Raw genomic sequence first — 26893 nt, 5'->3', positions numbered from 1 at the left:
CCCTGATCGGAAACTGATTGCTATGCTGAATGTGCTATAGCTTTGCTGTTTAAACCCAAACGCTGAGGGCAGGAGTATCTTCTTTACTAACCCATTTAATTTACCAAGCACGCTTAGTGGCTGGAATTTCTCACCTTTCTGAGGGTGAACTCACTTACACTGCCCTCAATATATGTAATTAATATAAAACCATAGAATGGAAGGCATTAAAAATGAGGCAGGAAAGCACAGGCAGAGTGGGATGAAGCTAGCTTTGTTCTGACTAGGACTTAAATGATCAGGATCAGCTTAGTTTTATTCCAAACACAAGCCCCAAATACAACCCCTTTGACCTGAGTACTCCATCCCTTAAATGGCAAACTAACCATTCATGAAAATTTAATGGTGAGGAAATTAGTACCTTCTTAAGTTTCAGACAGTGAAATGGCACCAGGGGAGCACTTTCAGTGGCGGGCAGAAGTGTGTGGGTACGCTAGATCAAACCTGAAATATTTGTCCCTTCAACCTGTAATCCCTCTCTGAGCCAGCCAGCCACTGAGATCTTCTGACAGGACGCCCCAGGATGCCACCCAAAAAAGGTATTTGCAAAATCAAGACTGTCTGGAGGATATGATGTCTTTCTGAGAGGTATAAAGCTGCTTGAAAACTTTGTAAAGTTTGTCTTACAATTTTTGTTACCTCTTTGGGGGCTTTCCCTCTTTCTTTCTTTCTTTCTTTCTTTCTTTCTTTCTTTCTTTTTTTTTTTTTCCCTGTGGGTTGTTTCTCTTTGTTTCCTGAGAAATTGAGAAGGGTTTAATATCTCTCCACCTTCTTCTCTTTTATGGATGAATGATTTCACCAACTGGTAAGTGCTAAAATTGACCTTGCTTTCCTTCAGGAAGACAATGGAGGAAAGTAAAATGCACTGAGATTTCAGCATAGCAACTCAAATGCAGGCTTCATTCCACAGCAGTGACCTATTGTCAGATTGGCGTGTGAGACAGCTTTTTGAAGGAGACTTGTTCTGCTTCTGTTTATGAATTAAGCAAAGTTCTAAATTAAGTAAAGTTGAAAAGAAGAGGAAGCAGGTTAAGGAAGGGATAGCAGAGAAAGGAGGCATCAAACCCTTTGTTGTAGGATATTTATGTGAAGGAATGAGCAATGTGATAAAACACATTTTTTGCTTGCAGTGACTTGCTGTAGGGTGCATTTTCAGTACTAAGTGGATAATGTGTGGCATGCTCATTCATCAGTCATTCTGTGACATTTATGTAACTTACACTTGGATCTATTTTCAACAACATTTCAGTTCCCTAAAGACAAACTCATGGAATTTTCAAATAGGAAAAACCTGGACACACACATTTGCTTTTCTGTGTAGACTGTCTAGTCCAGATAATCTTGCTATCAGTCATTTCGTTAGCTTCCTTATTTAATCTTAGAATGGAAAGTGGAAACAGAGACCTCATTTAGAGATAATCTAGTAAAGCCATCCAGCTTCAGGCCCATATCTTGGGAATCTGAGCAGTATCCTATTTAATATGCTCATTTTATTAACTTTAAACACCTGGAGAACATCATTATTCAGAAGGTCATTGCTTTTTAAAAAAACAAAAACAAAACAACTACGTTTTTTGAAGTTCTACACATCTTTCCAAAGAAGCTATTGGAAATGGCTCCAACTTGCATATTAGATCTTAACAGGATAGGTGGTTTTTCATTAGTAAGAACAGGCTTCAAATCTTACGGAAGGTGGTAGACTTCAACACCTTTAGTGTTTTTCTCAACCCTGGGATCTTCAAGTTCCTCAGGTTATTTAGGTAGTTATAGTGTCGGCAAAATTTTTAAGTGCCCAATAATTTTTACAAAAACTTGGAATAAAGCTGTTCAGACTATCTTAAATGCCGACCATCTCATTAAGCAAGTCAGATTAGAAGGATTATTTTTGCTGTTTATTAGTGCTGCCTACTATTTGTCGTTTATTAACCTTATTGTGCTCACATAGCAGGTATTTTAAAGTTTAATAGCTTTATTTTAATTGTGAATGTAATATATGTTGTTGCAGAAAATATGTAAACTTTAGAAAAAATATACTAAATGATGCACTAATGAAAATACAGAATCCCACCATAAAAAATATCATTATCAATATTTGGATATTTTCTTCCAAACTTTTTTTGTGAGTTATGTTTGGTTTATATGTAATAAAATGGATAAAAATCAATAAATACAAAAGCAAATGTAGTTTTTAAGAAAATGGTTGGGCTTCATAAGAAAGAAAAAAAATGATAGACTTGCCTGGTGTGGTTTGTATAATGTCACAGTATCTTACCAATAGCTTCCATTTTTGAGTGTCTATTACGTGTCAGGTTCTGTACAGTGTTCAGTGATGAGTCACCGTGATGACTAATGGTGTAAAGGAAGAACAAGTGATGCCTTACTATGATGGCTTACAACAAGCTATGAAGGGACAGAACAAGCCTTTTAAAAAAATTTTTATTTTGCGCTTGGGAGTAGTACCTGTGAAGGTTTGTTAAATAGGTAAACATGTGTCATGATGGTTTGTTGTGTATAATATTCATCACCCAGGTATATATGCCAATACCCAATAGTTATCTTTTCTTCTTTACTCCCTCATCCTATCCTCTTCCCTCAAATAGACCCCAGTGTCTGTTGCTTCCTTCTTTGCATCTGTAAGTTCTTATCATTAGCGTACTTATAAATGAAAATGTGGTATTTGGTTGTCTGTTTCTGCATTAGTTGGCTAAGGATAATATGCTCCAGCTCCATCCATGTTTCCACATAAGACATAATCTCATTTTCTTTTATGGCTGCATATTTCCCAGTGTGTGTGTATATGGATATATATACATATACACACACACCATACTTTATACAATCAGGACAGAGCAATTCAATTGACAAGTCTGTTGCTCAGCTTGTTGAAATACTCTGCACAGAACACAAGGAAACACTGTGTGCTCGGAGGCAGCCCATGAAGAGATGAAGCAAGGCAAATTTATTTGCCTGGATAACCTCCTGTATGCTGTTTCACTCCATGGAGAGTCAACACAGCATACTTCTGAGTTGTATTATCAAGCTCCTTCAACAGGACATTGCTCTAAGATCCTAGATCCCACATTCTATGGTGTGGTGTTTTAGCAAAGTCTGGAAGTGGCTTAGGCCCTAAAATCTCTGCGTTTGCAGGTGGTAAACTTCTGCTATAGGCTTGCTGCTTCAAGGGAAGTGGTTGGTTGGGGCTGGGATTTGGGCAGAGCCTTAGAAGGGAAGGGAATATTCAAGGAATTTAATTATGTGCATAGTGTCTGTGTCTGATAGAGAAAGAAAGAACTCTAAAAACATTTGCTGCATAGAAATACTAGTATTTGGTCAGACTGAATGTGGAAAGATGAGGGATAAGAAGGTATTAAGAATAACTCCAAGTTTCTGGCTTGGTCAGTCGAGTAGAAGAAAATTTTTATTTTTAAAATTTCAGTAAGTTTTTGGGGAACAGGTGGTGTTTGGTTACATGAATAAGTTCTTTAGTGGTGATTTCTGAGATTTGGGTACAGCCATCACCTAAGCTATATACTGTACCCAATGTGTAGTCTCTTATCCCTCACCCACCTCCCACCTTTTCCCTTGACTCCCAGAAGCCCATTGTACCATTCTTATGCCTTTGTGTCCTCATAATTTAACTCCTTATTATGAGTGAGAAGATATGATGTTTGGTTTTCCATTCCTGAGTTGCTTCACTTAGAGTAATAGTCTCCAATTCCATCCAGGTTGCTGTGAATGCCATTATTTTATTCCTTTTTCATGGCTAAGTAGTATTCCATGGTATATATAGGTACCACATTTTCTTTATCCACTTGTTGACTGTTGGACATTTGGGCTGGTTCCGTATTTTTGCAGTTGCAAATTGTGCTGCAATAATCATGTGCATGCAAGCATGTTTTTTGCATAATGACTCATTTTCCTCTGGGTAGATACCCAGTGGGATTGCTAGATCAAACTAAAACTAAAGATCTACTTTTAGTTCTTTAAGGAATCTCCACACTGTTTTCCAGAGTGGTTGTACTAGTGTACATTCCCGACAACAGTGTAAAAGTGTTCTGTTTTCATCACATTCATGCCAACATCTATTGTTTTTTGATTTTTTGATTATGGCCATTTTTGTAGGAGTCAGGTGGTATCCCATTGTGGTTTTGATTTGTGGTCCCTGATAATTAGTTATGCTGACCATTTTTCCATATGCTTGTTGGCCACTTGTATATCTGAGTAGATGGAAATTCTAATAAATTAAACAGGAAGGCAGCAGAAAGAGGTTTGTTTGGGATATGGCTTGATATTTGTAAGATATTTGCTGTAGCATAGGAGAGAAGTGGATGTTAGTGATACTGATTATGTCATTTTCTGTGAGTTGAAGTTTCTAAAATCATGTGGCTTCCTAGAAGCATATAGAATGAAAAAGGAAGATGGCCAGCAATGGCACCCTGAAGAGCTTCAGCATTTATAGGTGGGTGGAGGAGGATAAGCCCATGGAAGAAACAGAAAGGATGGGCCAGTGAGAGGAGAGGCAGAAGCTAACGGAGTACAGAGTTGCCAGAGGGAGGGCGAGATCAGTTAAGAACCTTAATGTATTGCAAAGAATAACCTGCAATGCAGACTAACCAGGTGAACATTTGTAAAAATGATGACAATTCTGAATTGTAATTTAAAATGTAATTAAATTGAGAGCTCTGTCTTTGCCTCATCATAATTTGAAGCAGGTTAACTACATGTTAGCTAGAAAAAGTCCTTTGAAATTTTCCTTCAGTGTATCAACAGTCTGATTTTTTTAAAAGTAGAAACTGCCTGTTGGTAAAATAGTACCTAATTAAGATAATGCTTGTGAAAGCCATTTTTAAACTTTGAAATGGCATACAAAATAAAGGTGGCAATCATCATCATCTCTTTGGCCATATAAAATGTTTTTCAAAAAAAGATAAGCCTTATACAAATTCTTCAAAATTCTAAATTTGTGGTACTTGAATGTTTTACCATATATAAAGATGAATAGATAGCATTTCCTACAATAAATAAATAATTTATATATAGTTGTGTTGGGATTATAAATTCTCAGGAATTCATTTTATTACTTCATTTATTCCTCTGATTACAGTTTATTCAGCAATTTGATTTGTTCTTTTTAAGTGCACTGGGAAGAAGGTGATATGACAGAGTCCCTTCTTTCAAAATGTTTATAGATTAATGTGTTTGGAGGGAGTACAGAACAATTATGGAAACAAAACCAGAGTCAGACACATTGCTATGCAAGCTATAGAGAGCCTATAAAAGTTAGGAACATTAACACATTCGTTTCTAACCTGGTTTGTGCTTTCTGGATTCCTCTGAAGTGGCAGCACTCCTTGGGTTTGAAATGTTCATCAGTAATGACTGATGGACAGCAACAGATGAACAGACACACACACACAAACTGTGAAACTTACCATACAATACTATTGAACAACAAAAAGAAACTATTGATACATCTAACAATGTGGATGAATCTTAAAAGCATTATGCTATTCTTTCGGCTGGCAAAATGTTGACACTCCTTTATTTCCCTTTCTTTCATCCCACTTTTAAAATCAGCCTTAGTATACTTTAGGCACAATATATACTACATACATTTAAAATGACAATTTGACAAGTTTTGACAAATGTATATACATTATAAAAATCATGATAAAGATTTCTACCACCTCAAAATGTTTCCTCATGCCTTCTTGGAATAAATTCACACATTCCCTCTGGCTCTACATACCCACCACCCATATACTCTACTTTTGGACCCAAGTAATTGCTAGTCTGCTTTTTGTCAGTGTAGATTAGTTTGCATTTTTCTAGAATTTAGTATTAATGGAAACGTACAGTAAGTACTCTTTTGTTCCTGGCTTCTTATATTTAACATAGTGCTTTTAAGATTCATCCACATTGTTGGGTGTATCAATAATTTGTTTCTTTTTGTCACTGAGAAGTATTGTGTTGTATACATGGTTCACAGTTTATCCATTCACCTGTTGGTGGATCTTCCAGTTGTTTTATATTTGGTGCTGTTATAAATAAAGCTGCTATGAACATTTGAATAGAAGTCTTTGTGTGAATGTTTGGATTAGAATTGCTAGTTTGTATTGTAAGTGTTTGATTAACTTCATAAGAAACTGCCAAATGATTTTCCACAATGGCTATATATAATTTTGCATTTTCACCAGCAGTGTATGAGATTTCCAGTTGATCCTCATCCTCATCAAAAGCTGGCATTAAAAGTGAATCTTTTAGCCTTTTGAGAAAGTGTGTAGTAGTACTTCATTGTGGTTTCAGTTTGTATTTCCCAAATGACTAATGATGTTTAACATGTTTTTATAATATTTTCTTTTGTCTCCATCTATTCTTTGTTCTTGATTCTCTTTTATTCTTTTTAGATTAAGCATTTTTTAATTGTAATGCATCTCGACTATTAGTATATTTTCTATACATTTTTGGTTGTTCATTTTAGTGGGTTTATAATATAAATCTCTAACTTATCATAGTCTGTCATCAAATAACGGTATACGCCTTACATATGCTTTAGGAACCTTATAATAGTATATATATCAGTTCCTCATCCTGTACTTGGTGCTATTGTTTTCATGTATTTTATTCCATATATATTATAAACTCTCTAATCTATCTTTATTACTTTTGCTTTAAATATTATCTTTAAAAGAGATTTAAAAAATAAGAAAATAGTCTTTCACATTTTCTCATGTATTTTCCACTTTTATTTTTTTTCTCCCATATTTCAGATCCAAATTTCTATCTGGTATAATTTTCCTTCTGCCTGAATAACTACCTTTAGTATTTTTTTGTAGCACAGATCTGTTGGCAATGATTCTCTCAACTTTTGTATGCCTGAAAAAGCCTTTAGCTAATTTTTGAAAGATGTTTTTTGGTGGACATATGATATAGTTTGGCTGTGTCTCCACCCAAATCTCACCTTGAATTATAATACCTATGATCCCCAGGTGTCAAGGGCTCCCCAGGTGGAGGTACCTGGATCATGGGGGCAGTTTCCTCCATGCTGCTCACCTAATAATGAGTCTCATGAGATCCAGTGGTTTTATAAGCATCTGGCTTTTCCCGTTTGCACTTCTCCTTTCTGCCACCTTGTGGAGACGGTGCCTGTTTCCTCTTCACCTGCCATGATTTTAAGTTTCCTGAGGTCTCCCAAGCTATGCTGAACTGTGTCAATTCAACCTCTTTCCTTTATAAATTACCAAGTCTCAGGTATTTTCTTCATAGCAACATGAGAATGGACTAATACAGTACATAGAATTGTAGGTTGTTAGTCTCTCTTTTCTGTTCAGTGCTTTAAGGATTTCTCTCTTCCATAGTTTCTGATGAGCAGACTGTGAGCATTCCTATCTTTGTGCCATTATTTTCTCTTTTTTTTTTCTGAATCCCTCTTCTGGGACTCCAATTACAAATATCCTAGACTTCTTAATATCATTCAAAAGATTACTGATGTTTGTTTCATAGTTTTTTTTTTCAATTTTTCAATTGGTATTCAATTTATTAAAATAGTTGACTTGAACATCTGCAATGGTGACTTCCATCTCAACTCCTGGCTCAATAATGATGGAAGTAATCTGCTTAACAATCTCAGAAGGACTGTACAAGTCAATGAGTTGCTTGTGGATTCTCATCTGGAAATAATCCCATGTCTTAGAACCTTCCCCACAAGGAGTTTTTCTTGTAGTGGTTCTCAAGGTCTTGGTAGCTATTTGAAGTGGTCCTTTCACTTTGAGATTCTTTTCCTTTGTTTCTCTGTTCAAGTCAGCATACACCTTCTCCAGGGATTTTATGTTGCAGCTCGTTAGAGTGATTCAAATTTGGTGAATTGCCACCTCCAGCTCCACGGGTGTTTTTCCAGTACCCTTAAAAGCCATGATTGCCACGTGGCTTCCTGACCAACTTGCTCCTCAGCGAGAGCGAACAGCGGTGAGTCAGGAGCATGAGCAGGCGGATCAGAGCTCCGCACCACCTACGACCACGTCTTCCTTAAAGAGGTGTTTCGTGTTTTAAAAATCTTATTTTCCTTCTGTTTCATTTTGGATAAAATCTGTCTTCAAGTTTGGTGCTTTTTTTTTGGGTCAATATCTAATTTAAAGTTTATCCTATCCAGTATGTTTCTCATTTCAAACATTAAATTTTCTATCTGCAAAGTTTGATTTGTATTTGAAAAGTTTTGTTTTAATTTTTCTCATCATTGTCTTAAACATTTGGAGTATACTTATAATAATTGTTTTACTGTTATCTGCTAATTCTATCATTTCTGCAATTACTAGATCTGTTTCTATAGACAGATTTGATTACTTTTCTGCTTGGGAGGCAATATTTTCCCTACTTCTTTGCTTATTTGGTAATTTTTAAAATTAAATTTAAAAGTAAACTTCACTTACAGTTGGACATAATGAATTTTATAGTTTTGTGTTCTAAATTTTTCTGTATTCCCTTAAATACTGTTGGATTTCTTTCCCCCACCCCTGGGGATGCAGATAAGCTTCCTGGAATTAGCTGGATGCTTTTGAGATTTGGTTTTAAGATTTGTTAGGGTGAGTTCAGAGCAAGGCTACTTTGATCTAGGAAATAGCCCTATTAAAGGTCCCATGTTACTGTGAGATAGGAGATCTTTTTTTGACTGGGTAACAACCTAAGCTATTCCTGATTCTTGTAAGGTCTGGACACTATTCTGCATACTCCTTTCTGATAGTTCTTTCCCTGACCTTAGTGACCACACATCTTTGCACACAGCAGTGTTTGAAAAGTTTGAAAGGGTCCAAAGATCTCCAGAGCTCTCTCTGTGTCACTCATTTCTATTATTCTATCCCACAAATTCTAAGTGTGAAAATCTCTGAAATCAGAACTGTGACTCCTCAACTCAGTCAGACTACAAGCTACTGTTCGGATTTCCCCTGCTTATGTTGCACCCTAGAAACTCTCCTCAGCCAAAAAGATCAGGCAATGTCAGGGGTCATCTTATCTCCTTCCCCTTCAGAGATCACTGTCTTGGGTTCCCTGTTGACCAGTGTCTGAAAACAAATGTTTCATATATTTTGTCTGGCTTTCTACATGCTTAAGGTAAACAGGTAAATGCATTCCTAGTTACTGGATTGTGGCTGGGAGTAGAATTCCAATACTGTTTGTTAATAATATGCTTTGACTTAATTATTTGAGGTTTCCCTTTAGATATCATAAATTTTAGATGATGTAAACAGGTAAATGAGAATATCTTCAAAACCTATTTTTCAGTTTTGGGGTAGTTCTTGTAGTTCTGTGTTTTGCCAAAGATAATAGATTTTTAGTATCTGAGTTCCATATGACAAAATTTATAAGTCTTGGGTGTATCCATATGGTATGTTATAATGGGAAAAGAAAGATGAAATTCCACTTTTGTCTGATGTCTTTATAGGTCTTGGAGAGATTTGAAGAAGGGTTGTAAAGTCCAGAACTTTACAATGAGACAACAATGAAAGAGTCCAAACCAAAATTGTCCTAGATAACGAAAAGTATCACTATCCAGAGCTAAATCTCTTAAGCTTCCCCACCACCACTGTGACACAGTCCGTAGTTTAACAACTGCTTCAATTTTGAAATTAATTTGTAGTACTAATTTAAATATTTCATATCAGTATATGGGAATTCTTCCTTCTCTTCTTGCCATGGTATGGGGAAAAAGTCAGTTCCTGTCAATACAGATTCATATCTAGAAGCACAATGATTAAATTCTCCTCATATCCCCTTGTGTTTCAATACGCTGTGTGCTTTTAATTTTAATGGATTTGACACAATATTCAATATATGCTGATTGTTGAATACAACAGAAAGGGCAGATGGAACAAATACTTAGAAAAATTAAAAGGTGGTAAAGGACAATAGTAAGAAAAATATTTGGGTGCAGGATATAAAGTATCAATTGAATTACAGAGGCAATATTTACTATTTCTCATTTTAGGACTTCAATCTTTCATGACTTTCTAGTGAATATTCTTTAGTTTATCTAGATCACCGCATAGTAGTGGAACTGAAACATTCAGTTTGCTATGAATCGGATCAGTTCTGATCATGCTTGGATGATGACTTCAAAGTTCTGACTGCTACAGTTCTGTTTACACATCCCAGACCTATAGTTGCTCTTGATCAGCCACACTCTTGGCAACATAGGTAGTAGAACAAATGTTAGAATCATACAGACCCAGGTTTGAATCCTTGCTTCACTTCTTATAAGCTTTAAATCTTGAGCTGACATATTAGTTAAGGGCAATTTGGTTGAAAACAATAGATTCCTGTTTAGCTAGCCTAAGCTGAAAGGTTAGGGGTGACTCACAAAACACATAGTTAAGAATGAATTTGAGCCTCAGGATCATAAAATACTTCAGCAAATACAGGAAATTCCCTGTCTTTCACCTCTGCTATCTGTTTCATTCTTCCTTTTGACTGCATATGGTTTTCTCTCTGTTATTACCTGTTATTATACGACAGGTAAAGCTGAGGCTAAATGTGCCTAAAGCTTTCATTTTCCTAGCCGTCTGGATAAATACATAGATACATGTTTATGTTAGGGTTCAGTGCACAGAAAATGTTGGGAAAATGGTAGAAGAGTTCCCAGAAAAACAGGATAACTAGGACAATAAAATGATGGTTGTTCATTCTAACCAAACATTTCATAGTGTTTAGCCCAACTTACTCATTTACAAAATGGAGGTAATACCTGTTTTACAGTGCAGGCCCTGACACACAGGAAGAATTCCATAAATCCTAGGTTCTATTCCTTAATTCTGTTAACTCCTTTCTTCCTTCCTTCTTTCTAGTTAATTTTTCACTCTCCTAATTTTGCTAAACGTGTAGTACCTACAAATAGGAATATGTTTTTATAGAACAGAGTTATTCAAAACAGCTTCTTACATTTCTGTCATTTTTTCAAAGGCAAGAATTTATATATTCACTCTGAGCCAAGTACATGCAATAAAAAGTAAGAGGGATTCAGAAATTCTGATGATTATTCTCCCAAGAAGGTTACTTGCTGGTGTGAGGGTCATCCAGACACAGAAGGAGCTGATGGGGTGAACTGTTGGGGTGTTACAAAAGACCTTCAGAAAAATAAAAGATGTAAGTCAATAAATCGAAGAGTGAATATTCCCTTAGGGAAAAAGGGAGTGGTTCTGAAGAACCTACAGGTTTTTCCAGGCAATAGCCACAGATGCTAGCACAAGGGCATGGTGGCCACACAGTGTGAGCAAAAGTGCTTAGCTTTTTGCCCTTCTCCTTCTGATACTTCCTATACTCGTCTAGACAACACAAGATCCAGAAGCCTCATGATGGCTGGGGAAGGAAACATAAATCAGAAGAAATGGTCAAAAAATGCCTGTATTCACTTCCTTACTTAGGTCTCCAAGCCTCAGTTCTTGGCATGAGTAGGTAGAGGAGAGAAGCTTGGAATAGGATGTGAGATTACAGTTTTAATATAGACTGGACTGGGTATTTGAATACCTGAAAAATGAATCTGAATTCTCAGAATGAGGTGGTTCCTACAAGTGAAAATAACAAGAAAGTTACAGGATCTCCTGCCATATTATCCAGGGATGGAAAAGTGAAATTCAATGGAGCCAAATTAAAAGTGGAGTTTGGGCCGGGGGCAGTGGTTCATGCCTGTAAATCCCAGAACTTTGGGAGGCCAAGGTGGGCAGATTACCTGAGGCCAGGAGTGCAAGACTAGCCTGGTCAACATGGTGAAATTTCATCTCTACTAAAAATAAAAATTGGCCAGGTGTGGTGGCATGTGCCTGTATTCCCAGCTACTGGGGTGGCTGAGGCATGAGAATCACTTGAACCTAGAATGCAGAGGTTGTGGTGAGTTAAGATAGAGCCACTGCACTCCAGCTCAGACAACAGAGCAAGACCCTGTGTGACCCTGTGTCCAAAAAACAAAAATGCCATGGAGAGTTTGTTTACTCTTTAAACAAATAACCATCATGTACTGAACTGAATTGTAATTATAGTTAGTAGGGCACATAATAGGTTTTAATAAGATAGCTAGTTCTTCCTCTTAAGGTAACTTGTTAGAACCTTTAAGCAAAAGAACTAAAGAATTTCTAATGGGGAGGCTAATCTTTTTGTGCACTCTGTTCTACTCATGATCTGATCTTAGTTGGGGTTTCTATTTGTGATTCCTGGGTCTTACTTGCTGATAACAGAGTTGAAAATCATTGCTTTCTAACTCTGAGTATGCCTGCATAATATATTTTCTACCTCTCAGTGCTTATGGTCTATCTTATTCCTCCTGCCTTGAGGAGGAAGATCATCTACACACTGTGGACTGAAGTGGCTTCATACTCCCTTGATGTTAATGTTCTCCTTTGCTTAAAGTCTGAACTGAATATGGATTCCTTATTTATGAAGCACTATGACACTTCCTGGGTAATGAACAATTAAACAGACTTTCCAGCAATAGTAGCTAGTTTTTTGCTTTTTCACTTCATGGACAATATTGTATGGAAGTTAAATTTGCAACTAGCTTGAGGCTTCACACATGGTGGTTTTGAGAAATTGAATTCTCTACCTCAAATATATTTCCTTTTCCTTGAACTTTACATTCAGGTCAACTGTCCAGTTCTTAAACCACGAATTTTTGAGAGGCAATGAGCAACACAATAGCATTTTCTCCTTCAATTCTATCTGCCTTTGAGAAAAATAACCTTTAATTTTTGATTCAAAGAAGAGAGTTTTCTTGTCTTTCTACATCTGTTCCAACTCCTCCAAATGCACGAAATTTTTTTCAGAGCATTCCAGAGTTTCTCAGACTGCACATGTAGGATTTTACATATAGCTACATCTTGGCCATAATAACCTTCTACTGAATTAGTAGAAAATAGATGTATTTTAGGTTTTAATATCTTTATGGCAATATGAATAGACAAGGCTTCTCTTCCAAAAACATCTCTTGGAATGTGCAGGAGATGCTTGGAAGACCCAGTCAAAATTATGAAGTATCCCATTTGTATCCTACTGAACCCAGTCAAAATTATGAAGTATCCCAAATTTGCTTCCTTATTTACAAAATAATGCCATTCTGAACCAGGGTCCCTTTCTCTCAAGCACTTGTCCTTGACTTTTACTTTTAGCTTGCTTTCATGCAAGTATTTATATAGAAATTATCAGGAGTTAACAGTATGCTTTTCAGTTTTCAGCCATGGATCATATTTTCTAGCCTTGCCTAATTCCTAGAGTCTAACTCCATGATGTCTCCTCCTCCATAATAAAGATGAGATGGTTTTTGCATTGCTGCCATGTGACATTTATACTGCTCAAGCTGCTGCATCATCATCTTCTACCATTTAAACTTGGTTTTACTTTAAGTCCACATCTAACCTGTTTGCCTACATGCCCAGCACATTTTCCATCCTCTACATTTTATTTGATAGGAGCAATCGCTTTAGCCCCTCTAGGTCTTTGCTTATCATCACTCTGCCCATTCTTCAAGCCTCACTTGATTACTGCCTCTTCTATGATGCTTTCCTGGATTTCCTCAGTAAGACGTAATTTCTTCCTTTTCATACTTCTGTGGTATTAAGCATGTACCATTTACATGTGACTCATCTCCAAGTGCTTTGGCATGGAGATGTTATTTATGTTCCTTTTATTACTAATGGCCACTTTTTTCCAGACTGAATATTGAGACACTTGACCAGATAATTTTTCCCGATTTTGAGTTTTCTTTTATAATTTTTGCAAACAAATTTTTGAAATTAAATTACATTTTGTTAGATTGCAAATCTGAAAAGGTCCAAGGATGAGGTGAGTTTGTTGTGGTCAGTTGACTAGTTGCTAAACTCACAGCTGGTTTGTGCCTGCTGATCAGCACATTATTGGCCTAGAGAAAATCTACATGGAGGACCAGATTATGATGCAAACATTGTTTGGAGAGCCCTTGATCAAGAGCAAAACAGGTTGATAGACTCGAGGGATATGGAACGTTGCAGGTTTGCCAACAGAGGGAAAGGCATTGGAAGGGCTTATCTTCCCCAGGATCTGAATCTCTTTCTACCAGATGACGTTGAATAAGTACAAACACTGTATTCCTCTTTCACTTGCCATTTCCTGTGCTGCTTTTTTCAACCACTGCATCTCCTCTGACACATTTCTTTTTCTTTCTTTTTCCTTTTTTTTTTGAGGTGGAGTCTTGCTCTGTCACCCAGGCTAGAGTGCAGTGGTGCAATCTTGGCTCACTGCAACCTCCACCTCCCAGGTTCAAGCAATTCTCCTGCCTCTGCCTCCTGAGTAGGTGGGATCACAGAGGTATGTCACCATAATCAGCTTTTTTTTTTTTTTTTTTTTGCATTTTTAGTAGAGACAGGGTTTCACCATATTGGCCAGGCTGAACTCAAAACTCCTGATCTCAGGTGATTCACCTGTCTTGACCTCCTAGAGTGCTGGTATTACAGGTATGAGCCACCGTGCCTGGCTTCTTTTTCTTTAAGTGTATCAAAACCATCATTTTGGCTACTTATTCTGTCCTGAAAGCCATTCTGTCTCTTTAGGACATTTTTGCATGTATCAGATCTCATCTTTTATGTTTTGATGTTTAACAGCATTTAAAGGTTTTTGTTTTATGGTTTTTAAATGATTAGAAAAAAGTGTGCTTGCTAATTAATAAGCAATAGATTCAAAAGTTTGTTGCTTTTTAAAGAAAAAAATGAAAAATTCTGTAACAATATGTCTTAGCCATAAAATATTTTGTAATCAGCACTCCTCCAGAAATTTCAGGATGCAGATTGTATCAATGATTATACTAGAAAATCCGGGAATGCAGGGATATGGATAACCTTTTATATCATATATCCCTACTGCCACAACAAGAGTTAAGTGGTTCTTGTAACCACCCAACAGGTTCACTTTGCTTGCTGCCTGGATAGAGGTGATTTATCAAGAACCAGGAATTGCAACAAAGAAAGAGTTTAATTCATACAGAGCCAGCTGAATGGGAGACTGGAGTTTTATTACTCAAATCAGTCTTCCTGAAAAGTCAAAGGGTAGGGTTTTTCAAGGATAGTTTGAAGGGCCAGGGAATGGTGCTGCTGATTGGTTGGAGCTACAGTCATAGGGTTATGGAAAATGGTCCTTGTGCATTTCTCAAGTCCACTCCTTTTCTTAGCTCCTCCTTAGTGGAGATGTTAGAATCTGCGTCTGGGTGGGGGTCACAGGACAGGTTGGTGAGTCTGGGTGGGGCCATCAGTTATCAGAAATGCAAAACCCTAAAAAGACATCTCAAAAGACCAATCTTAGGTTCTATAATAGTGATGTTATTTCCAGGAATAATTGGGGAAGTTGTAAATCTCGTGGCTAATTTGTTAGCCCTACAAAGGCAGATTAGTCCCAGGAAAGAAGAGGGTTTATTTAAGGAAAGGGCTGTTACCATCTTGGTTTCAAAGGTAAACTATAAACTAAGTTCTTCTCAAAGTTAGTTTGACCTATGATCAGGAATGAAGAAGGGCAGCTTGGAGGTTAGAAGCATGATGGAGTCTGTTAGGTCAGATCTCTTTGCTTCATATTTTCTTTCTTTCTTTCTTTCTTTCTTCTTTTTTTTTGAGATGGAGTTTTGCTCTTGTTACCCAGGCTGGAGTGCAATGGCACGATCTTGGCTCACCGCAACCTCTGCCTCCTGGGTTCAGGCAATTCTCCTTGCTCAGCCTCCTGAGTAGCTAGGATTACAGGCACACGCCACCATGCCCAGCTAATTTTTGTATTTTTAGTAGAGACGGGGTTTCACCTTGTTGACCAGGATGGTCTCGATCTCTCGACCTCGTGATCCACCCGCCTCGGCCTCCCAAAGTGCTGGGATTACAGGCGTGAGCCACCGCGCCTGGCTCTTTTTTTTTTTTTTTTTAGATGGAGTTTTGCTCTTGTTGCCCAGGCTGGAGTCCAGTGGCATTATTTGGGCTCACTGCAACCCCTGCCTTCTGGGTTCAAGCAATTCTTCTGTCTCAGCCTCCTGAGTAGCTGGGATTACAGGCATGTGCCATCATGCCCAGCTAATTTTGTATTTTTAGTAGAAATGAGGTTTCTCCATGTTGGTCAGGCTGGTCTCCAACTCCCGACCTCAGGTGATCTGCCTGCCCCAGCCTCCCAAAGTGCTGAGATTACAGGCATGAGCCACCATGCCCGGCAGTCAGATATCTTTCACTGTCATAATTTTGTCACTGTTACAATGTTTGCAAAGGTAGTTTCATAGTAGACTTTATAAATACCATATACTTAGACTATACTAAATTTATTAAAAATATTTTTCTTTCTTCAATAACAGATTAATCTTAGATTACTATAACTTTTACTTTCTAAAGTTTTAAATTTTTTAAAACTTTTGACTCGTAATAGCATAAAGCACACTTTGTACAATTATACAAACATTTTTTAAAATATACTTATTCTACAAGCTTTTGTTCTGTTTTTTTCCCTTTAAACTTTTTAATTTAAATGAAGACACAAACCCATTACCGTAGGCCTACACAGGGTCCAGATTATCAATATCACTATCTTCTACTTCCACATCTTGTCCCACTGGAAGATCTTTGTGGGCAGTAACACAAAGCTTACATCTCCTGTGATAACAATGCCTTCTTCTGGACTATGTCCTGAAGGACTTGCCTGAGGCTGTTTTATAGTTAATTTCCTTTTTTACAAGTAGAGGGCGTACAGTCTAAAATAATGATTATGAGTATTGTACAGTAAATACATACACCGGTAACATAGTCGGTTTTTTATCATTATCAAGTATTATGTACTGTACTTAACTGTGCTACATTTTTGTATGCCCGGCATTGCAGTAGGTGTGTTTCATCAGGATCACCACAAACATGTGAGTAATGTGTTGAGCTATGACATATTACCAGAGCTACCATGTTGATACTGACAGGAGACAGGGAAATACTGGGTAGAAGAGGGCAGTTCCCTGGCAAAGACCTTACTCCCAAGCCTGGAAACCTGCATCTCTAAATGGAAATAGGCATTCCTGTTTTTGCACCCAAACGTTGCCTTTCGACCCACCACACCTGTCTGTCCTGTACCCATATAAACCCCAAATCCCAGGCTCCACGAGCAGATGAGCAGACAGACAGATGGACAGATAACAGAAAAGCTGAAGAGTGGCACTGCAGAGAAGGAGAGAATAGAAGGAGCATCTGAGGAGTTTGGTTGGGGATGGTGAGAGAGGAGATCAGCTGTGGGACAGCCAGACTCCAGGGGAAGATCATCTTCCCACTCCATCCACTTCCCAGCTCCTCATCCATCCCACTGAGAGCCACCTCCATCACTCAGTAAAATGTCCTCATTCACCATCCTTCAAGTTCATGTGTGACTTGATTCTTCCTGGACCCTGGACAAAAACCTGGGTACCAGGAGGGCACTGAGCTGGTTAACACTTAAGCCATCTGAATGAAAGAGCTAAAAGAGCACTGTAGCACACCCACTGGGGCTTTGAGAGTCTCAGGCACACACCCCTAGACGCCATCATGTGGCTGGAACCAAAAAGTGGCCGACCTGGCTCCTGCACCTGTCTGTCTACATGCTCCCTCTCCTGTAAGGGGTTTGAGCAGCAGTGGTGGCCCAACAGATGAACACGTCCTGCATACCCCTCCCACACGTCCTGCAAGTGGGGGTCAGGGAACTCTCCCCTTTTGATGTCAATAGGTAATAGGAATTTTTTAGCTCCATTATAATCTTATGATACTACCTTTGTGTATAAGGTCTGTCATTGACTGAAGTGTAGTTATGTGGTAAGTGACTGTGTTTAGTAAGCGGATAGTCAACTATATGAGTAGGTACTTGAATAATGAGTCGTATGAACCTTGATTTTATCAGCCCTTCTGAGAGCTGCTTTCAGGTGGGTATGAGAAGAGACATTTCTAGTCTAGGTTCCCACTCCTTTTCTTAGTGCTTACTAGAGGTGTTAGAAAAAAAAGATTGGACTCTGGTTAGAAAAAAAGATTGGACTCTGGTACTATTTTCCTCCATTGGTTATATGGACTCAAAGGCTTAAGTTAAGGAAGAATGTCTATTTTTAGATTTGGTGACTGATTTAGATAGGTTGCTATAGAAAGTGATACAAAGATATTTCACACATAGAATATCAAATGCAGGGTGCTTTAGCACTGCATTCCAATGGCTTGGGTTGGATGGGTGGAAGTCCTGGCAAGCTGAAATAAACCAGGCCAAGCTCTTCTTTGGAATTCACAAGTCTAACAACTGGTGACTCAGGCTCTAGTCAGGAGACCTGAATGTTATGTCTGGCACCATGATACCACCTTAGTTTACAGACTTGGAGATTAATCTAACAGGCCTTCAGTTAGTTTGCTTTATTTCAGAAATCTGCTTAGCTTTTTGTTCCCTACTAAACTCCGTCTGAACTATATTTAGATGTAGGTGAAGGCTCTAGATGTGTGCGCTATCAACACTAGCTTCTGGGAGGGAACATTTTCCCAATCACATGCAAGTGAACTTTATTTTCTCCATCAATAAGAATGACCTGGATGATGGCTTTCAGAAGTGGAGAACATGGCTCATGGCTCCCTCCACAGTTCCTTTATGGCCTTTGGTTGCATCTTCTCTGAATGGAGACGCTTGGGTTATGTGAAAGGCAGAGACACCAGACTACGCAAATGCTGTAGTGAGAAGATAGCAAGTTAAAATATCAGACATTTTAAAAGGAAATATTTATAATAGTTGGATTTAAAACTTGCTTTGAGGCCAAGCATAGTGGCTCACACCTATAATGCAAGCATTTTGAGAGTCCAAGGCAGGAGGATTGCTTGAGGGCAGGAGTTAGACTAGCCTGCACTACATAACAAGACCTTGTCCTGTCTCTATTTAAAAAAAAAAAAAAAAAAGAAGAAAAGGAAAGGAAGAAAAAGTGCTTTAATATTAAGAGACATGAGAGATGCAATGAGTAATATGGGACCTTCTCTAAGGACACTGGAGAAGCACTCTACTGAGGTGGTTCTAATCTAGTCCAGCAAATCTCTGTTCCCTTCATGCCTTGTACTTCCTTATTCTTTGTGACCTTGCTAATGTTGTTCCTTCCTCTTGGAAAAATTTCCTGTACTGATCCAAAGGCCCCAAGACAGGGGGAAATGTGGTAAATCTGAGACTGGAAGGAAATTGCCATCTGATATCAGTCTTATACAGTATAGCTATTGTTAATATTATTGCTTGGGTCACTCATTTATTCGTATCACAAACACTGATTGATTGCTTATTATTTGCCAAGCACAGACAATAAAGAGTTGAAGACCAACAAAGCCCCTGCCTTCCTAGAAGCTTATTTACTTGTGGGGAAAATAAGCAGTGAATCAATTAACAATTAAGTAGATAACATAATGTCATAGCCAGGTGCGATGTCCTCATGCCTATAACCCCAGCACTTTGGGAGGCTGAGGCAGGAGGATGGCTTAGGCCCAGGAGTTTGAGACTAGCTTGGACAACATAGGGAAACCCCACCTCTACCAAAACAAAACAAACAACAAACAAAACACATGGTGGCATGTGCCATAGTTCCAGCTACTCAGGAGGCTGAGGTGGGAGGCTGGCTTGAGCTTAGGAGGCAAGGTTGCAATGAGCCAAGATTCCCCCACCCCCTGCACTCCAGCCTGGGTGACAGGCTGAGACCCTGTCTCAAAACAAACAAAACAACCCAAAACCAAAAAATATAATGTCAGATGGTGACAGTGTTTCGAAGAAACTAAAGCAAGGTAGAACTAGTGATAACTGGTAGATTTGGATTTCTCCATCTCTCTGGCTGCTTTTGCATCCTGGGTAAGGTAAGAGTGGCAAAGGAAATTCCAAGTTGACTTTCAGGTTTAGTCCGTTTTCTGTCCTATGTCTCTTCACTGCCCTTTCCCTCCCCAGGACCTCTAAGATCCGATCCTTAGATTCTGCAGTGTGAGTCAGCTTCTTTTCTCTTGGCTGCCAGCTTACTACTTTCTTATGCCTGGATGAACCAAAAATCTCTTCCTTGTTTTCACATTTTCAAAAAGATGCAGAAATCTCTTACCTGCTCATGTTCCTTACTTTTTGTCTTGTGAGTAGATAGCTTTTATAATTCTTTTACTACCAAATGTAGTTGGATATTGGGATGTAGTCATAATAAACACATAAATACAATCCACCATATTTAAATGAACTTTCTCATTTAGTCTGTTTAATATTGAGATAGTAACACAGGCACCAGTGTTCTCTGCGAACCCTGGGCATTTTTAATCCCTGCAATTTTTAAATTGCTTAGCAGTGAAATGGTCAGGTGACAGCACCTATTGTTATAATACCTGCCCAATGAGGCCATCCTTTCTCTCTCTCTCAGTTCTGCTGACAGAGTTAAGAAGACTCATTGATTCCCAGTTTGTTCAGCTTTTTTCTTCTTAGGATGGGAGTGATGACTTCTAACCTCTTTACATCTAGAGACTCAATTTAAGTCTACCTCTTTCATTCAGCCTTCTCTCATCATTTTCAGCTGCCTGGAATGTCTTCTTTCTCTCAGTTCCTTTTTTTGACATTAAAAATCAGAGTACTTAGTTATATGGTACCTCCCATCAACTGTTTTATTCGTTAATATCTTTTTTCTTAGTTAGATTGTGACATTCGGGAATAAAAGAAAAATATCTGTTTTTACATTATAGCTTCCCAGATTTTATTAGATTAATATATATTTCAGTGCATTTTATATACCAGGCAATGCCTAGTGTATAATATTTTTACTTATGGGTTTTAGCATTTAACTTATTTAATGATCACAACATTTCTATGATATTATTTGTTTTTATGATTTGTTGAAATGGAAGCTGATGCTCAGAAAGGTTAAAAAGTTGTCTGCGATCATAATTTTTGAGGTGATAGAGCTAAGTTTTGAACTCAGGTCTGTCCGATACTGAAAACAATCCCACACTCCTTCAGCTAAACCATACAGCCCGTCGTAGTGCTTCTTAGTGTCTCCGTAGACACTAAATGTATTCTTGTTGACTGAGTGAATTAATAAATGGATTATCTGGACTGCTTTCTGCTTCTTTTTTCTTCTCTGTAAAGTGAGGATCATTGCAGGAACCTAATCTAAGAATAGAATAGTCCAACTGAGTTCCCTTAATCTGGTAACCAAGAGAAAGTAGAGTTAATTAACAAGAACCCTTTGCCATCACTTCTCTCTACACTTTCAGAAGGTTCCAAAAGTCTGGTCCTGAGCCCTATTATAAGATAGAACATTTTAGCCATTATTGGAGAGAACACTATAACATTTGATGACATTGGCTCCTTTTTTCCTAATACTGTGGGATTAAAATAATGTTTTCTAAATTCTGGATGTTCTATTCCTGTTTTTTTGTGATGTTTTCTAATCTAGGCCTTCTTTATAGAGACACAAGACTATGTTTTATAACTGCCAGGGTTAAAGAACAGCTTGTGTGAGATCCTAAAAGAGATAGCTAAGCAGTAATTTCAGACCTTCTGTAAGTTTTCTTCAAAATTTTCTCTCACTTTTTGTCTCCCTACAAATCATTTTTAGAAAACAAAACAAAAACACAATGTTGCCCTTTTAAAAGATAATATGGCTCATGCTTGTAATCCCAGCACTATGGGAGGCTGAAGGTGGTGGATCACCTGAGGTCAGGAGTTCGAGATCAGCCTGGTTAACATGGTGAAACCCTGTCTCTACTAAAAATACAAAAATTAGCTGGGCATGGTGGTGTTTGCCTGTAATCCCAGCTACTTGGGAGGCTGAGGCAGGAGAATCGCAGTGAGCTATTGGAGGTGGAGATTGCAGTGAGTGGAGATCGCACCACTGCCCTCCAGCCTGGGTAACAGAGTAAGAATCTGTCTCAAAAAAAAAAAAAAAAAAAAAAAAAAAGGAAAAAAAAATACTGTAATAATTTAGAAGGAAAAGAAAATATCTAAAGAAAAAGAAATAACATCTTACAAACTCATCATCTAGATATGGCTAACATTTTGATGTACTTTATTTCAGCTTTTAATTTATTTTTGCAGAAGATATTTATTTCAGATAGTCTGACTTTATCATCTATAGAATTTTAATGATATTTTTGTGTGGCATATTTCTTAACATTTCTGCATGTCATTGAAATATTTATAAATCTTTTTTATTTAAAGGATGCATAGTTAATTGATATAACCCTTCTCTTACAATTGGTAATTTCATATACCTGGGGAGGAACAGATGTTAAAGAGAAAACTATTTTTTTGACTCATATTATTTTTCCATATGACTTGAAAAAAAGAACTTAACTTAGAGACCTCTAGAATAGTTAACACAAATAGATTTCTCAATGTGGTTAAGATAAAGTACAGATACTGAATTTACTCTTTTATGTGAAACAAATAAAAACTGGATAAAATATATACAGCAACAGTTTTCAAGACATTATACCTCAGACAACAAAGGATAATGACCTCTGAGAGAGGGAAAACAAATTAGGTGAGCCTATGATTGCCCCAGCTAACTGCCCGGAGGGTTTCCAGGCCAAGGTGCAGAGAGAAGGGCTGCAAATGGAAATTACTGCTCTTTCTAGGTTGAGGAGAGAGAGCTGAGAGTCTGCCTGTACTAAGATAGGAAGAGTTCCAGAAAAAAGATGGCTGAACAGAGAGCAAGCTCTGGATTTCTATAGAGTGTTCTGCTGACTCTTCTGCTGAGTCATGATCAGTGCATGTGTGTGGCTAGAGAAAGAACCTCTGAAAAGGTTTAGAGAATCACATAGTGCTGGGAATAGTTCCTCTTTCTACCAGAAAGAGTATAAAAACCATGTAATTCGTGAGACATCAGGTAGAGTACTTAGAAGGATTTTGTTTCAGCAGTGAGAAAAAATTAAACCTGGGCCAAATGTTGCTCTGATCCTAACAAAATAAAAAAACGAGACCCTAAAGGATAAAACTGTTTCCAGGTAACTTAAATGTATACCAGAACAAGGCCGAAGAATATAGTAATATGAAAATACGTAGCACTCAGTAAGATAAAATTCATAATGTCTATCAAGCAACCGAATATTATGATGAATATAAAGAAGCATGAAAATAAATACCCGTAATTCCAAGAAAAATCAATTAAACATAATTACCCCGTCAATGACATAGATGATGTAATTAGTAAACAAACAGCTAATTATAACTCTGCCAATTCTAGCCATTACACATGTTCAAGAGGCCAGAAGAAAGATTAAATCAGGACACAGAAGAAATATAAAGACAAAATAAAATATCTACAGATGAAAATCACAGTGTCTGAGATGACGCATAAGTATGATGGGATTCGCAGCAGGTTAGATGTACAAGAAGGATTAATGAATTTGAAAACATGTACGACAACAGTAGCACAAAGTCTATATAAAAAGAAATGGAAACATACCGGTATAAGGTTTTACACTGTGCATGAAATGGTGTAATATCACTTGAAAACAGACTGTGACTAAAGACCACTGTACCCTCTTAGGGGAAGAAAAAATATCTTTTTTTCTATCCATTCTAGGTTCACAGCTGAGGCCACTATAACAAAAAACAAATTTACAATAGAAGAGCATACACATTTACTTAATATAAATGTTAGGTGACACAGGAGACTTCATAAGGAAAGAAGACTCAAAGAAACAGACCTGAGTATTTTTATAGGAGGTTTGATAAAGAATGGAAGTCATGGAAAAATATAATAGGACAATAGGGGTATGATCTAATGGTAGTAAACTGGTGGACATTTAGCTGGGTTTGTTTGCTCAGATTTTTCTCCTTCACCTTTTGTCATGAGAGACAAGGATGTTTCTTTCCTCTGGGTATAGGGAGTGCACCTATCACTTGAAGGACTTACAATCTGCTTCAGAGAAGAAGGTCAGGGGAAGAGCAGAGTAACCTTCCTGCTTCTACAGTTTTCTCAAATTCATACAGCTTAAAGTATTTAATATGCTAAGGTGTTATATTTTGGGGTAGTATATCTTGATCCCTATCACCTGAAACCAACACTTTATAATAGTAACACAAAGAGTTATAGATAATATACCATAAAGGTGGTAAAATGGAATCATTGGAAAAGTCAGTTCATCCAAAAGAAGGCTGAAAGAGAAAAGCAAAAACAAAAAAGAGATGGGAGAAATAAAAATTAAATGGTAGGGACATGAGCATCCATGAATTTGGTATACAGGAGGGGTTGGAGGGGTTCATGTCCCTGCAAAGGACATGGACTCATCCTTTTTATGGCTGCATAGTATTCCATGGTATATATGTGTCACATTTTCTTTATCCAGTCTATCATTGATGGGCATTTGGGTTCATTCCAAGTCTTTGCTACTGTGAATAGTGCTGCAGTAAACATACATGTGCATGTGTCTTTATAATAGAATGATTTATAATCCTTTGGGTATATATCTATTAATGCGATTGCTGAATCAAATGGTATTTCTATTTCTAGATCCTTGAGAAATTGCCACACTGTCTTCCACAGTGGTTGAACTAATTTACACTCCACCAACAGTGTAAAAGTATTCCTATTTCTCCAGATCCTCTCAGCATCTGTTGTCTCCTGATTTTTTAAATGATCACCATTCTAACTGGTGTGAGGTGATATCTCAATGTGGTTTTGATTTGCATTTCTCTAATGACCAGTGATAATGAGCTTTTTTCATATATTTGTTGACTGCATAAATGTCTTATTTTGAAAACTGTCTGTTCATAGCCTTTGCCCACTTTTTGATGGGGCTATTTGTTTTTTTCTTGTAAACTTGTTTAAGCTCTCCATAGATTCTAGATAGTGGCCCTTTGTCAGATGGGTAGATAGCAAAAACTTTTTCCCATTCTGTTAGTTGCCGATTCACTCTATTGATAGTTTCTTTAGCTGTGCGGAAGCTCTTAAGTTTAATTAGATCCCATTTGTCTATTTTGGCTTTTGTTGCCATTGCTTTTGGTGTTTTTGTCATGAATTCCTTGCCTATGCCTATGTCCTGAATGGTATTGCCTAGGTTTTCTTCTAGAGTTTTTATGGTGTTAGGCCTCATGTTTAAGTCTTTAATCCATCTAGAGTTAATTTTTGTATAACATGTAAGGAAGGGATCCAGTTTCAGCTTTCTCCATATGGTTAGCTAGTTTTCCCAACAACATTTATTAAATACGGAATCCTTTCCCCATTGCTTGTTTTCGTTAGGTTTGTCAAAGAAGGGCATTACGTAATGGTAAAGGGATTAATGCAATAAGAAGAGCTAACTATCCTAAATATATATGTACCCAATACAGGAGCACCCAGATACATAAAGCAAGTTCTTAATGACCTATAAAGAGATTTAGACTCCCACACAGTAATATTAGAAGACTTTAACACCCCACTGTCAATACTAGACAGATCAACGAGAGAAAAAATTGACAAGGATATCCAGGACTTGAACTCAGATCTTAGCCAAGTGAACCTAATAGACATGTACAGAACTCTCCACCCCAAACCCACAGAATATACATTCTTCTCAGCACCACATCACACCTACTCTAAAATTGACCACATAATTGGAAGTAAATCACTCCTCAGCAAATGCAAAAGAACAGAAATCATAGCAGTCTCTCAGACCACAGTGCAATCAAATTAGAACTCAGGATTAAGAAACTCACTCAAAACCACACAACTACATGGAAACTAAACAACCTGCTCCTGAATGACTACTGGATAAATAATGAAATGAAGGCAGGGCAGAAATAAAGATGTTCTTCGAAACCAATGAGAACGAAGACACAATATACCCGAATCTCTGGGACACATTTAAAGCAGTGTCTAAAGGGAAATTTATACTACTGAATGTCTACATGAGAAGTGAGTAAAGATCTAAAATCAACACCATAACGTCACAAAAGAACTACAGGAGCAAGATTAAACAAATTCAAAAGCTAGCAGAAGACAAGAAGTGACTGAGAGCAGAGCAGAACTGAAAGAGATAGAGACAAAAAACTGTTCAAAAAATTAATAAATCCAGGAGCTGTTTTTTTTAAAAGGTCACCAAAATAGATAGACTGCTTGCCAGACTAATAGAAAAGAGAGAAGATTCAAATAAATGCAATAAAGGGGATATCACCACTGATCCCACAGAATGCAAACTACCAACAGAAATGCAAACTACCATCAGAGATTACTACAAACACTTCTATGCAGATAAACCAGTAAATCTAGAAGAAATGGATAAATTCCTGGACACTTACACCTTCCCAAGGCTAAACCAGGAAAAAGTTGAATTCCTGGTTTATGGAATGGACCAATAACAACGTCTAAAGTTGAGGCAGCAATTAATAGCCTACCAACCAAAAAAAGTCCAGGACCAGATGGGTTCACAGCTGAATTCTACCAGAGGTACAAAGAGGAGCTGGTACCCTTTCTTTCAATTCCAAACAATAGAAGAAGATGGAATTCTCCCCAACTCATTTTATGAGACCAACATCATCCTGATACCAACACCTGGCAGAGACGCAACTAAGAACGAAAATTTTAGGTCAATATCCCTGATGAATCTTGATGAAAAAATCTTCAATAAAATACCGGCAAACTGAATCCAATACACATCAAAAAGCTTATCCATCACGATCAAGTCAGCTTCATCTCAGGGATGCAAGGCTGGTTCAACATCCACAAATCTATAAACGTAATCCATCACATAGACAGAACCAAAGACAAAAACCACATGATTATCTGAATAGATGCAGAGAAGGCCTTTGACAAAATTCAACAGCTCTTTATGCAAAAAACTCTCAATAAACTAGGCATTGATGCATCACATTCTCAAAATAATAAGAGCTATTTGTGACAAACGCACAGCCAATATAATACCAA

General features: G+C 37.6%; 1 protein-coding gene and 1 pseudogene across 3 annotated transcripts in view; one reads left to right on the top strand and one right to left on the bottom strand.

The window, feature by feature from the left end:
- The window catches only part of TMC1 (transmembrane channel like 1), a 475132-nt gene that overhangs the window by 285311 nt on the left and 162928 nt on the right, over nt 1-26893 (top strand). The window lies entirely within an intron of this gene.
- On the bottom strand, nt 7560-7952 carry LOC120360678 (small ribosomal subunit protein uS10-like; annotated as a pseudogene).

The sequence above is a fragment of the Saimiri boliviensis genome, chromosome 2 (genome assembly GCF_048565385.1).
Source record: "Saimiri boliviensis isolate mSaiBol1 chromosome 2, mSaiBol1.pri, whole genome shotgun sequence".
In the NCBI taxonomy this organism is placed as follows: Eukaryota; Metazoa; Chordata; class Mammalia; order Primates; family Cebidae; genus Saimiri; species Saimiri boliviensis.
Note: the sequence above shows the minus strand (reverse complement) of the source record. Positions and strands in the feature narration are given on the sequence as shown.